Here is a 12,863-nt window from a genome sequence, read left to right as displayed (position 1 = left end):
GCCACCACGCCCAGCTAATTTTTGTATTTTCAGTAGAGATGGGGTTTCACCATATTGGCCAGGATGGTCTTGATCTCTTGACCTTGTGATCCGCCTGCCTTAGCCTCCCAAAGTGCTGGGATTACAGGAGTAAGCCACCACGCCTGGCCAGTTTTGTTTCTTTTCTCAAATACTTTCCATCAGTGGTTGAATCCACGGAGACAGAGACTGCGAGCTGACTATACTGCAAAGTGTCTGGATCTTAAGGACACAGGGCCTCTAGGCCAGCCTTCTACCCACCTGGTTTTCAGATCTGTGTCACCATGAGGGGAGCAGATGGCCCGAGGATGGGCCCCAGCCTCCACACAGCCAAACCTGCCTTCTCTCCTAGGTCTAAAAAGAAATCTCTTTTCTTTGGCAGCTCTGTGAACCAGAGTTTAGTAAGCAACTCTTCCCACAATCCTGAATCTAGTGGGTTGAATACTATCCCCTCAAATAACTGTCCACCTGAAATCTCAGAAAGTGACTTTATTTGGAAATACAGATTTTGCAGATAAAATCAGTTAAGAATGTCAAGATGAAATTGTCCTGGATTTAGGATGGGCCCTAAATTCAATGACGTATGTCTTTATAAGAAAAAGGAGAGGGAGATTTGGACATGCAGACACACACCAACAGGGGAACGTCATGTGAAGCCAGAGGCAGAGAAGGGAGTGGTGCAGCCACAAGCCAAGGAACACCAGGAGCCACCAAAAGCTGGGAAAAGAAAGAAGCATTCTCCCCTACAGCTGTCAGAAGGAGTGTTTTCCTGGTGATACCTGCATTTCACACTGCTGGCCTCTAGACCTGTGACAATACATTTCTGTTGTTTTTAAGCCACCAAGCTTGAGGTCACTTGTCAGGGGAACCATGGCACACAGATCCACAGGTAAACACTTTGGTGCCAGAATTAAGACCTGATCATGTTGAGCTGCAGCTGGCAGAACGCTAAGATAACTCCAGTGACCCTCACTGCTGTGTGTGGGCGGAACCCATCAATATGAGACATCACTCTTGGGATCATGGCACACTGTGTAGCAAAAGCGAGTCTGCAGGTATTTGCCGACCACATTAGTTGACGTGAGACAGGGAAATTACCCTGAGTGGGCCAGAACGAAGCTGGTGAGCCCTTACAAGGATGGCTCCTCTTGGCAAAAAGAACTGAAGTGTGAGCAGGACTCCATGTGGGAGAAAGGCTGTGTCACCGGCGATGGAGGGGACCACATGGAAAGGAAATACGGGGGCCTCTAGGAACTGAGAGTGGCCCCTGACTGGCAGCCAGCAATGGAAAATAGTGGCGAGGGGCAGGGGACCTCAGTCCTATAGCCACAAGGAGCTGAATTTTCCACAACCATATGAGCCTGGCAGAGGCCCTGAAACCCCAGCTGACACTCTAAGTTTAGTCTTCTAGGACCCCCGGCAAAGGAGCCAGTCATGCAATGCTCGGCCTTCTGGCCTACAGAATTGTGAAATGCTAAATGGGTGTTGTTTTAAGCCACTACGTTTGTCATACTAATACACTTGCCTGCTCTGATAGACCTCCACTCTCCAGAGCAGTGAAGTGACAAGTTGTGGTCACAGGTGGCAGGGCCAGGCAGTATAGGTCTCTGCACTCCGTCCTATTCCAGTTTACTTCCAATTAATCCGTTCTACTGACACACGCCTACCAAGAGCGGGTGGTAGGTAAATGAGTGGTAGCGGTTTCTGATCTTGGACCGGGCAGGCTTTATAGCTTCTAACATTAGGCTACAGTTCTCATCTTACAAAGAATTCTAAAGCTAGGAACTGGACAGGAGTATTGTTTAAGACAAATACAATGGGCAAGAGAGCTGTGAACTGTAGAGAGGGACAGTGTAGCCGAGTAGGCACAGATCCAAATGGGGTATTCAGCAGGTAAGACACCGATCAAGCATTCAGTACATCCTAGTGCAGCTCTGCGTGCAGAATCACAGAGTATTTAAAACCAGAAACACTCAGCCAGCTGCGGTGGTTCACGCCTGTAATCACAGCACTTTGGGAGGCCAAGGCGGCAGATCACTTGAGGGCGGGAGTTGGAGACCAGCCTGACCAACATGGAGAAACCCTGTCTCTATTAAAAAATATAAAATTAGCCGGGCGTGGTGGCGCAAGCCTCTAATCCCAGCTACTCGGGAGGCTGAGGCCGGAGAATCACTTGAACCTCGGAGGCGGAGGTTGCGGTGAGCCGAGATCGCGCCATTGAACTCCAGCCTGGGCAACAAAGAGTGAAACGTGAAACTCCATCTCAAAAAAAATAAAAATAAATAAATAAAATAAAATAAAATCAGAAACACTCACCTCTGCCTCCAGATGTTACTATCTGAAAGGTGAGTTGAGTCAAATACTCTACAGTCCACACGTGCAAATGTGTGTTACTCAGGGCCACGATAATAGGAGCAAAACCAGTGGAAAATAACCTTCATCCCAGCTAAGAAAATGATTGAAAGGGTTTTTCACTGTTGGAGAAAGAAGTCATAATGAAAAGGGAAAGACTAAAATAAAATGAAATTTATAAGGTTAGATCAGAATAAGAGGTATCAGTACAAACCTGTATTTTTTAGCATACATGTATACAGATAGGTGCTAAATAATCTGTTTCCTAGCTTTGTCTGCTAAGAGGACCTATTAGCAATGATAACTCCTGTAGCAATGAACACCCCTAGCAACCAGACCTTGGTTTCTAAACAGCGTTCTCCAATAAAGGAAACCAGACTCCGTGGACAAGTGCCTGACTGTAGGGCTGGGGCAGCAAAGTCACAAGATGAGCCTGGACTATTTTATAGTAAAGGAAATTAAGGAAACACTGAAAAGCAAAAAAAGACAGGGGCTTACCAGAAGCACACAGTAGACAACTGGAAGGAGCTCCTGAAATGGTCAAAGTGAGAACAATTTGAGCCGCAAAAAATATTATTCAACTTTCACCCACAGAACAAAATCTGATTATGAATAATCAAATGCATAAATAAATGGGGAAGCAGGGCCAGCTCTTGCTTACAAAGAATTCCAATAAATAAATGTACAAGAGGGAAACAGAGAATCATTAGGCAAACATCACAGTAATCATTGTTGCAAGCAGGGTCCACAGATGGATGCTAAAATTAGGGGATGAAAGTACAAGGAGAAACAGGATTTGCATAGTCTCAAAGTATCTCCTGAAACTACAAAGGGAAAGAAAGATAACTTTTTCAGTTTACCCATTGGGGTTTTTTTTGTTTTTTGGTTTTTTTTTTGAGACATTGTCTCACTCTGTTGCCTAGGCTGGAGTGCAGTGGCTCCATCTCAGCTCACTGCAACCTCTGCCTCCCAGGTTCAAGCGATTCTCCTATCTCAGCCTCCCGAGTAGCTGCAATTACAGGTGCATTGACGTCACCATGCCTGACCAATTTTTACATTTTTAGTAGAAACTGGGTTTCACCATGTTGGCTAGGCTGGTCTTGAACTCCCGACCTCGGCCTTTGCCCACCTCAGCCTCCCAAAATGCTAGGATTACAGGTGTAAGCCACCGTGTCTGGCCCCTTTCAGTTTTTGTAAAACAACAACAAAAAACCTACCTTTTTTCAGTGTGGAAATCAAGCATACACCAACCAAGTAATCCAGATAAATATCACCAGTAAAAAAATACTCTGACATGGCCAGGTGCAGTGACTCATGCCTATAACCCCAACACTTTGGGAGGCTGAGGTGGGTGGATCACTTGGGCTCAGGAGTTCAAGACCAGCCTGGACAACATGGTGAAACCCTGTCTCTACTGAAAATACAAAAAAAAAAAAAAAAAAAAAAAGTCAGGTGTGGTGGCTCATACCTGTAATCCCAGCTACTTGGGAGGCTGAGGCAGAGAATCGCTTGAACCTGGGAGGTGGAGGCTGCAGTGAGCCGAGATCGCACCACTGCACTTCAGCCTGGGCACAGAGTGAGACCCTGTCTCAAAATTAAAAAAAAAAAAGAAAAAAAACCCATGACATTATGAATACCTCAAAAAGATGCAACATCACTTTGTGTTCCAACATTCTAGCAAGAAAAGAGGGAGAGACTGCCATGGACTGCAACAGCTTAAGGAGAAATAACTCAACAGTGTGGGATCCCAGATCAGATTCTAGAAACAGCAAAAGGATATTAGTGAAAATACTGGTGACATTTAAATAAGGCCTGCGGTTTAGTTAAGAGTGTTATGCCAATGTTGATTTCCTGCTCCTGATTATATAATTATACTCTGGGGTGAGGAATATAAAGGAATTCTGCTGTATTTTTGCAACTCTTCTGTACATCTAAAACTAGTTCAAAATAAAAGTTTAAAATAAAAGGAAATGGTTAAGCAAACTAAGATACAGCCATGGCCGGGCACAGTGGCTCACTCCTGTAATCCCAAAACTTTGGGAAGCCAAGGCGGGTAGATCACTTGAGGTGGAGTTTGAGACCAGTCTGGTCAACATGGCGAAACCCCACCTCTACTAAAAATACAAAAATTAGCTGGGCATGGTGGCGCATGCCTGTAATCCCAGCTACTAGGGGGCGCTGAGGCAGGAGAATTGCTTGAACCTGGGAGGCAGAGGTTGCAGTGAGCCAAGATCGGCCATTGCACTCTAGCCTGGGCAACAGAGTGACACTCCGTCTCGGAAAAAAAAAAAAAAGATACAGTCATAAGACAGACTAAACACTTAGGAAGAAATTTTGATGTCAAGGTAAGATGGGGGTAGACAGCCAATTGTATTATTCCCCCAACCCCCGCAAAAAAAAAAAAAAAAAAAAAAAAACTGTAAGAAAACATGCCAATATGAAAACAGAGACTGGAGCAGGATTATAGACTTTTCCCAAAATATTTTTTTGCACTTTACAATATGCATGCATTACTTCTGATAATCAGAAGAAAATAAAGTTGACAAAAATACCAAACAATTGTTTGGTGGAATTCTGTGTATAGTTAGTCACATCTATTATAGTTTCTGGGAGAGACTTTTAAGGGCTGTGTTCAGACTGGAGGCTGCTCCATGCTTCTGAGGGCTGAGGAAGACGGCAGGAGGCTGGAGGAAGCGGACTGGTACAGAGGACAGGGACGTGGGGCCATGGAGTTTCTCCAGATAAGAGCAGGCTGGCCAGGTGCAGTGGCTCACGCCTGTAATCCCAGCACTCTGGGAGGCCAAGGTGGGTGGATCACTTGAGGTCAGGAGTTCAAGACTAGCTTGGCCACCATGGCAAAACCCCATCTCTACTAAAAATACAAAAAATTAGCTGGGCGTGGTGGTGCATGCCTGTAATCCCAGCTACTTGAGAGGCTGAGGCAGGAGAATCACTTGAACCTGGGAGGTAGAAGATGCAGTGAGATTGCACCACTGCACTCCAGCCTGGGTGACAGAGAGAGACTCTGCCTCGGAAAAAAAAAACAAAAACGAGAAAACAAAACAAAAAACCCCATAAAATAAATACAAAGAAAAATGTCTGATATCTGAGAAAATTAAGCTAAGTGATCTAGAACAGTAATTCTGAAATTACTGTCTTATATTTTGACACCTGGGGTCCCTGAGGTAAAAGACTATTTTTATTCTTTTTTTTTTTTTTTTTTTTTGAGACGGAGTCTCACTCTGTAGCCCAGGCTGGAGCACAGTGGCGAGATCTCTGCTCACTGCAAGCTCCGCCTCCCAGGTTCACGCCATTCTCCTGCCTCAGCCTCCCAAGTAGCTGGGGCTACAGGCTCCAGCCACCACGCTCGGCTAATTTTTTGTGTTTTTAGTAAAGACGGGGTTTCACCGTGTCAGCCAGGATGGTCTCGATCTCCTGACCTTGTGCTCTGCCCGCCTCGGCCTCCCAAAGTACTGGGATTACAGGTGTGAGCCACCGCGACCCGCCAAAAGACTATTTTTATTCTAATATACAGAAATTAAAAGCTTTTCACTCTCACTTTTCAGAAGCCACATGAAATGTGACATGTACCTGTGTCATCTTGAGTTTTTGAGAAATTTCGAAGGTAGAAGTTCAGGGTATAATATAATATATAGGTGTTCTCAGAGATTAGCTTGATTTGTTCTCAGAACTTTTAACTGACTTCTTAACAGCAAATTTAAGTTACACCTATTATAATCTGTTATCTCATTATCATCCAATAATAATTATTTTAAAATCCTGAAATTTCTAAAAATATGCTAACAAGGCCATTCTTTTGACTACTTTATTTTGGAAAATATAGTTATTTTTCATGAAACTTTTTTTTTTTTTTTTTTGAGACGGAGTCTTGCTCTGTCACCAGGCTGGAGTGCAGTGGCACGATCTTGGCTCACTGCAACCTCTGCCTCCCTGGTTCAAGAGATTCTCCTGCCTCAGCCTCCACAGTAGCTAGGACTACAGGCATGCGCCACCACGTCCAGCAAATTTTTTGTATTTTTAGTAGAGACAGGGTTTCACCATGTTGACCAGGACAGTCTCGATCTCTTGACCTTGTGATCCGCCCACCTTGGCCTTCCAAAGTGCTGAGATTACAGGTGTGAGCCACCAGGCCCGTTCGAAACATTTTTTTTTTATGTTAATGTGTAATAGCCTTATTTTTGCTTTTTTAAATGAATAAATAACTATTTTAAAATTTCTCAGTTTTGAGGCTGAGGCAGAAGGATCGCTTGAAGCCAGAGTTTAAGACTAGCTTGGGTAACATAGTAAGACCATGTCTCAAAAAAAAATTTTTTTTTCTTAGTTTTAATTTTTAATATACTATCAATAAAGATAGCCACTTATACAAAAGACAATGTAAGGGGTCCTAGCATCAAAAAGTTTGAGAATTACTAATCTAGAAAGACTTGTTGCAAATGGAAAAATAATAAAAAGCTGAAATTAAATTAGGTATGTACATAAAAGCAGTAACTGGATTCTGAACATGGCTGTTTTGCAAATATCTCCTGTCTTCGCTTTATTTCTTTATTTAGTGAGAGTTAATTAACAGATTTAACCTTTTACCCAGCAATCCTACTTCACAGATGTATTCTGCAAACATTAAGTGCAGACAGGGTGATATGTGTGTTGGTTAAAAAAAGATTATACTTCCATACTATGGAATACTACACAGCTATGACAGAGAATGCTAAAAGCATTCTATGTGCTGATATGGAAAAAAATCTTAATATTGTTGCTAGGCGAAAAAAGCAAGGTGCTGAATGATGTTTAAAATGCTACCTTGGAGCATTTATTGAAAAGCTGGGGGAAGACAAGGTTTTGCTATTTTTTACCGTTTTGATTTTTCAACTATGTGAATACGGAGCCTAGTAGGAAAAAAATTTAATGAAAGGAAGGAAATGGGAAATTACAGGTAATAAGTTTAAGTATGATTTTTATATACCAACAATTTCTAAGTAGTCTAAATAAGGGATCTAAAGACTCAAAGGAAAGGACTTGGCCCTAAATCAAAGTTTTGGTAAATAAAAATACATCATGTTTTAAAGATAAAATAAAGGTGCCCGGCGCAAGTGGCTCACGCCTGTAATCCCAGCACTTTGGGAGGCTGAGGCGGGCAGATCACGAAGTCAGGAGTTCGAGACTAGCCTGGCCAACGTGGTGAAACCCCATCTCTACTAAAAATACAAAAATTAGCCAGGTGTGGTGGTGGGTGCCTGTAATCCTAGCTACTCGCTTGAACCTGGGAGGCGGAGGTTGCAGTAGGCCAAGATCACGCCACTGCACTCCAGCCTGGGCAACAGAGCAAGGTTCCGTCTCAAAAAAAAAAAAAAATTTAAAAAAATTTAAAAAAAAAAAAAAAATATATATATATATATATATGATTTGGTCGGGCACAGTGGCTCACGCCTGTTAATTCCAGCACTTTGGGAGGCCGAGCTAGGTGGATCACGAGGTCAGGAGTTCAAGATCAGCCTGGCCAACATGGTGAAACTCTGTCTCTACTAAAAATACAAAAATTAGCCAGGCCTGGTGGCAGGTGCCTGTGATCCCAGCTACTCCGGAGGCTGGGGCAGAGAACTGCTTGAACCCGGGAGGCGGAGGTTGCAGTGAGTCGATCGTACCACTGTACTCCAGCCTGGGCGATAGAGTGAAACTCCATCTCTAAAATAAAATAAAATAAATTTTAAAAATGATTTAAGACATGTATTTTTTTTTAGATTCCCAACTTTTATCTGATTTTTTTTATTAACTACTAATACTGAGTGCACTGCCTAAGAGGGCCATTAGGAACTCGGTGGTAATAAATGTAGGACAGTCACCGTCTCATTCCACCAAGCTCCAAGATTCTCCGGGGCCTGCCCTTTGAGGGAGGTTAGGAGTTCTAACAACAGCCCGATCTCCAGTTGCCAAGGTGGGGAATTCAGTTTCCCATGGTTGGGCACTCTTTGCTCCCTTGGGCAGGCCAATTCTGTGGCTTCCCCAGCCTCTTCTCCTTGTGCAGGTCAGAGCGCCCAGCCTCTGCATCTCTGCCTCTGCCAGGCCCAACCAGGGGCCGCCTCTGAGAGGTTTAATGCCCATGGTAAGGGGGCGGGGGAACAAGACAGTGGGGCTTCATGATCCTGTGTCCTAGGGGCTGTCCTCCTGTCCCCTAGGTGGGCATGAGGCCCTGGCTGGCGACAGTCGAGGGGGCGGACTCTGGACTCCTTATCTCCTGGCATTCCACCAGCCTGCCAGCCCGGAGGTCAGAGAAGCCCCACTGCAGACACACGGTGAGTCCCGGCTGGGCTGAGCAGCAGGCCCCTTCCCTGCTCACTCCCCAGCCTCCCATGTCTCCAGGGAGTCTGGAAAGACAGACACTTCTCCAGAAGAAACTAACACCCCCTCCCTCAATAAGCGCAGGGACAAATGGCCCCTTCCTCTTCTAGTTTCCAAGTAAAGACTGGAGGTGTCAGCAATTTCATAATCACATTTAGGATCAAAAATAGAACCCTTCTTTGGTCTTCTCCATCAAGTCTCTTGGCCACTGGTAACCATGTGACTCGGGTACACCAATTCACCTCCCTGGATCCCGTTTCATTCACTGTAAAATAATGGGGCCGGACTCCAAGATCACCAAAGCCCCCCGGTCAACATTCCATGGTTCTGTGGCTCAACAACATGGCGGAGCGTTACCTTCGCCAAGTCAGGGCAGGCTATTATCCTGACATAGTGGGGCCAGGGAGGTCCTGGTTCCTAGGCACACACAATCTATTCACAACACTACTGTGTAAACCCCACGATTCTGCAAATATTAAACAGGGATTGAGGTTCCTCTTGGAACAGTGCAGGGTGTGAGCAGGTAAGGAAGGAGGAAGAAGGTAAGCAGGGTTTAAAAACAGAACCAGTCTTGTGAGTGATATATACCCTACACACACACATGTGCACACACATGCACACACACACAAGCACACACGCACCACCCAGGCACACGAAGGCATTGTTACTCCTTCCTGGCCACCATGAGCCCAGAGAAGGAGTATTTCTTCTCTGAAGAAATCAGAGTAGCTCCCAGAAATAAAGGTAGAAAGAAGTTTGTTTTCCGTAAGATTGCCCAATTGATCTGTGGGACAATCCCTGGCAGGCCACAGAAAAGCGGACTTCCCAGAAGGGCAGGGAAATTGCATCCATGTTGCCAAGGAAGAGATGAATCAACCTTATGCCTGGGCTCACACCATTCCTACAACCCAACCCAACTGTCAGCTTCTGGCACCCCTAAATAACCCACTCCACCCCACAAAAATGACGACGATGAGAATGATGACAAGCCCTCTACTATGTTCCAGGCAAAATCACGACATCCTGCAAGCCAGTGAGAACAGAAGTTAAGAAATTTCTCACTGCTGGAGAGTGACAGGGCCAGGATTTGAACAGAGACCCACCTATCTGAAAAGGCCGGAATTCTTCCGCCACCAGCACAACCGTGTCTAGCACAGCGCTCACTCTCTGAACTGAATTGTGCACAGCACGGAAGCGTCTCTTGTGTTGTTATCTTGTTCTTCATCCATGGATGCTATTTCTCCCCAAGAGTCTGCATTGGAAGGGTGGGGGCCAGGCCATCTGCATGCACCCGCCACGGTGGCCATTGCTGAGCCCAAAACAGACCAGGCACTGTACATCCACAGGCTGAGTCCCAGAGCCCAAAATTCTCACTCTGGCCTAAATTACAAGGCCAATGATGCTGCTGCCCCAGCCCCCAAGTTCTCAGGTCTGCCTCTGCACTGGCTGGCCAGCTGTCAGTCAACACCTGGATAGTATCTCCCCCTTAGCACTGCCCTCTCTCAAGGCCCCAGAGGCCAGATGAGTAAAAAATGATAAATTAAGCAAGAACTTGCTTCGGACTGGCCCTTTGGGAAGACAGTATCCAGAGGATCCCCTTCCACTGTCTGGTGCCCTCTAGTCTTACCGGCAAACCAAGCCCAGCAGGAGGACCACTAGCCTATCTCCTGGCTACCACACAGGTGATGGGAAACTCACCTCTCTGAGCCTCCACCAGGAAAAGGAACATGTGGGGTTTTTTTTGTTTTGTTTTTTGTTTTTTGAGACGGAGTCTCGCTTTGTCGCCCAGGCTGGAGTGCAGTGGCCCGATCTCGGCTCACTGCAAGCTCCGCCTCCCGGGTTCACGCCATTCTCCTGCCTCAGCCTCTGAGTAGCTGGGACTACAGGCGCGCACCACCACGCCTGGCTAATTTTTTGTATTTTTAGTAGAGACGGGGTTTCACCGTGTTAGCCAGGATGGTCTCGATCTCCTGACCTCGTGATCCGCCCGCCTTGGCCTCCCAAAGTGCTGGGATTACAGGCGTGAGCCACCGTGCCCGGCCGAACATGTGGCTTTTAATTCCAGCTGCTAAGTTATGATTCTAGACATCCCTTCTGTAGCTTTACCAAGGATGCAAGTTCTTGTACATATTTAGGGCTTGTGTTTTAAGAGGTAAGGATAGGCCCGGTATGGTGGCTCACGCACACCTGTAATCCCAGCACTTTGGGAGGCTGAGGCGGGCGGATCACTTGAGGTCAGGAGATCGAGACCATCCTGGCTAACACGGTGAAACACCGTCTCTACTAAAAATACAAAAAATTAGCCGGGCCTGTTGGCAGGCGCCTGTAGTCCCAGCTACTCGGGAGGCTGAGGCAGGAGAATGGCTTGAACCTGGGAGTCGGAGGTTGCAGTGAGCCCATATCCCGCCACTGCACTCTAGCCTGGGCGACAGAGTGAGCCTCTGTCTCCGGAAAAAAAAAAAAAAAAAAGGGTAAGGGTTACCAAATTGTATATGCTGTGGATAAGGTGATCTAGTCTGACCGTGGTACTGGCCTGACCCTCCCAAGGTCACAGGGCCGGTTAAGTGCAGAGCAGGGATAGAGGCCAGGGCTAACTCCCAGGCCACTCCTCGGCAGGAGCACAGCCGTTCCAGTGGCCTGGGGCTCCTACGGGAGGGCCACTAAAGACATAAACCCAAACCAGGCTTGCTCCAGGAAGGGTCAGGTCAAAGCTGCTCCTACCCCCACGCTTCCATTCGGGCCACAAGAGAGCACTTGGCCACTCCCCAAATCGTGTCCGGAGTCCTCCTCCACAGCCTAGCCCTTTAACTGTTTAGAGAAGCCTCTCTTTGGAGTCCAGGCCCTGGCAAGCACCAGATCCTCAAAAGTGAACCCCCAGTCTAGAGCTGAGGAAATCTCGGCTCAACTGGACCTCAGGATCAGATGATGAAACTGCTCGGATGGCGACTTTGTCCCACTGCCCTCACCCACCAAGAGGGGGCAGCCTGAACCCGACCACCTAACTTGGTCATTAAGGACCAAAAATAGCCAGAAAGCCATCCTCGCGGGCAAGCCAGATTGGAGATTCGCTCAGCCGGAAGATTGAGTACATGTATCTTCGGGGGGAGATGGACCGGAGGGGGCCCGGGGACGCAGCTCCTGAAAAGCAAAGTCCAGATCCCAGAGCCCCATGGAGCGGCCCCTCGGATTGGCCACCTACTGTCTGCGTTCTGCGTCCGTGTCCGCGCGGGGGCTCCGGGAGCCGGGCTCAGCTTTCGGCGCGGCGACCCACGCTCTGAGCACCCTTCTGCGGCTCCAGCATCCTGCACCCTCCAGACGGACGGGCCGCGCCTTGACCTCTCCCCTCGCCAGCGCGGCACCAGAGCCAGGTGTAGCCTCCACCCAGCTGTCCGGGCGTGCGCCGGTGCCCCGGAGCGGTGCCCTGTCCTCGGCGCAGCGCTGTCCCCGCCCCCACCCGCTGCCCCAGCCTGCGGCGCGCGGCTCCTCAGCCGCTGCCCATCCCGCGGCCCCTCGCGTCCACGCCCTCACCTGGCGCTCGGAGGCGGCCCCGGCCCCACGCAGCCTCACCGCAAGGTCCCGGGCGGCCGGCGGCGGCTGGAGAAGCAGCTCAGCCCGTGCGTCCGCGTAGACACGCGCGCCAACCCCCCTCCGTGCGTCCGGGCCGCAGCACCGCGCGCATGCCCGGCTATATACCCGGCGCGTCAGCGACCGGACCCGCCCCCGACCCGCCCCGCTCGCCCCGGGGCTGCCACGTGGGGCCGGCAGACCCGGGACCTGGCCAGCCTGCGCCCTCCTGCGCCTCGCGGCCCTGGCTGTGGTAGGCGCCTGCTCCCACCCTCCATCCGGCCGTGACTCCGGAGGACCTCTGACTCCTCCTGCCTCCGGAAACCTCCCGTGAAGACCTGCTCCCCGGGCGCGGGAAGCTCTCACCGCCTAGCCTCCACCCCGCTCCCCCAGGAGGAGAGTCCTTACCCACTCGATTTGAATGTGCATTTTACCACTTTTGGTTCATCCAAAAAGCTTTTCTCTTCCCTCCCCAGTTCGGAAAGGTACTCCAGAAGGGGACGCGCCCTTAGACGATGGTTCTTCTGCATATTTCCACCAGCCAAAGGAACTAAAATTTCCTGGTCGAATTCCAA

The 12,863-nt window shown here is 48.3% G+C and overlaps 1 protein-coding gene across 2 annotated transcripts in view; it reads right to left on the bottom strand.

Moving 5' to 3' along the window:
- Positions 1–12,405, bottom strand: part of SLC39A14 (solute carrier family 39 member 14) — a 55,887-nt gene extending 43,482 nt beyond the window's left edge. Inside the window, exon 1 of one of the 2 annotated variants that reach the window (XM_007961890.3) lies at positions 12,253–12,405. The gene's annotated coding sequence lies outside the window, so the exon portion shown is untranslated. Of the gene's footprint in view, positions 1–11,923; positions 12,033–12,252 lie in introns of those variants that run through there. The other variant, XM_007961889.3, reaches the window with a different exon arrangement.
- Positions 12,406–12,863: the final 458 nt, after the last annotated feature.

This window comes from Chlorocebus sabaeus, chromosome 8 (assembly GCF_047675955.1).
Source record: "Chlorocebus sabaeus isolate Y175 chromosome 8, mChlSab1.0.hap1, whole genome shotgun sequence".
NCBI classification, from domain to species: Eukaryota; Metazoa; Chordata; class Mammalia; order Primates; family Cercopithecidae; genus Chlorocebus; species Chlorocebus sabaeus.
This window is presented reverse-complemented; position numbering and strand designations above follow the sequence as displayed.